This window comes from Lipotes vexillifer, unplaced genomic scaffold (assembly GCF_000442215.2).
Source record: "Lipotes vexillifer unplaced genomic scaffold, Lipotes_vexillifer_v1.1 scaffold666, whole genome shotgun sequence".
In the NCBI taxonomy this organism is placed as follows: Eukaryota; Metazoa; Chordata; class Mammalia; order Artiodactyla; family Lipotidae; genus Lipotes; species Lipotes vexillifer.
The window spans coordinates 3,093,378-3,094,226 of record NW_006787408.1 but is presented as its reverse complement, the minus strand read 5'-3'; positions in this window follow the sequence as shown (position 1 = coordinate 3,094,226).

Sequence of the window (849 nt, the reverse complement as noted above, 5' to 3'; positions counted from 1 at the left end):
GTGGCCTCACCCCCGGGCGTCCTGCTGAACTCCCCACTCTGTCTTGCTGCAGGAATGAAGCCACATGCCAGGCTCTGGGAGCCCCCTCTCACCTTTGTTGGTGTTGCCACTTGTAGCCGGGTCACCTTGGGCACATTAGCCAGCATCTCAGAAATGGAAATACTAGCCCCCGCCTTTCTGACTGCAAAGGGCTGTTTTATCAGCGCAAAATGAAAGAGCTACGTAAATGGCCAGGCACCGAAAAATGTAATGATGGCATTTGTTGAAATGACATTTAACCTGGAGGACATAATTTTACTACCCACAAAAGTCTAGTCTCCTCTAAGGAGTAAGGACAATGGAGATTCCAGAGGAAAAGTGTAAAACAAGAAATAACTAGGCCAACAGCAAGCCAGAAAATGGCATTTCCAGTTCCAGCCCTTAAAAGCCTTGACTGAGCTGAGAGGGTGACTTTGGCCTCTCTGGCATCTGCTCCGAGGCCCGTTGGCACAGTCCCCTTTGCTGGCAGAGGCAGGGTCTCACCCCCTATTCCCTCCCCACCACCCTGAAGGCTCCCACTGCCCCCCACCCTCCCACTTCATCCCACACATCCTCCAGACTAGGCTCATGCCAGGCCCCTTGCCTGAAATGCCATCCTCTGACCTCACAGCCCCATCCTGTCCCTCCTTGAGCACCCCCCTCCCCAAGGGTCTCCCAACTAGTCCAGGCAGAGGGGGTCCACTGGCTCAGACACCTGGTGCCTTTGGACAGGATTGCTATCTGTCCCAGTGTGGGTGCCCCCCAAAGCAGGCTCTAGACAAGGATTTGGGTACAAGTCGTTTATTTGGGAGATGATTCCCAGAAGCATGG